The sequence below is a fragment of the Triticum aestivum genome, chromosome 4D (assembly GCF_018294505.1).
Source record: "Triticum aestivum cultivar Chinese Spring chromosome 4D, IWGSC CS RefSeq v2.1, whole genome shotgun sequence".
Lineage (NCBI taxonomy): Eukaryota > Viridiplantae > Streptophyta > Magnoliopsida > Poales > Poaceae > Triticum > Triticum aestivum.
The window spans coordinates 455565654-455566360 of record NC_057805.1 but is presented as its reverse complement, the minus strand read 5'-3'; positions in this window follow the sequence as shown (position 1 = coordinate 455566360).

Here is a 707-nt window from a genome sequence, read left to right as displayed (position 1 = left end):
AGTTCAAATAAGGTTTAAAAAATGAAATCCCTTTGTAACAGACGAGTTTCCGGATGAAATCCTGATACTTTGAAAGAGATTGTCCGTTTTGTACACGAAGTGCATCCAGTTTTTGCCCTAACCCTCTCAACTTTCTTGCACATGCTATGTGGATGAAATGATGATATCATGCCAACTTTCAACCTTTTCAGAGTTCATTTGAAATGCTTTTCAATTTTAGGGTCTTATAGCTCAAAATAATTAGTAAATGCATGAGAAATAACAAATGAAGTCAGAAAGGATTGAAAACTGATGATGTGGCTTTGAATGGTGCATTTTGAACACACCAAAAGTCAGGAGTTCAAATAAGGTTTAAAAAATGAAATCCCTTTCTAACACACGAGTTTCCGGATGAAATCCTGATACTTTGAAAGAGATTGTCCGTTTTGTACACGAAGTGCATCCAGTTTTTGCCGTAACCCTCTCAACTTTCTTGCACATGCTATGTGGATGAAATGATGATATCATGCCAACTTTCAACCTTTTCAGAGTTCATTTGAAATGCTTTTCAATTTAAAGTCTTATAGCTCAAAATAATTAGTAAATGCATGAGAAATAACAAATGAAGTCAGAAAGGATTGAAAAATGATGATGTGGCTTTGAATGGTGCATTTTGAACACACAAAAAGTCAGGAGTTCAAATAAGGTTTAAAAAATGAAATCCCTTT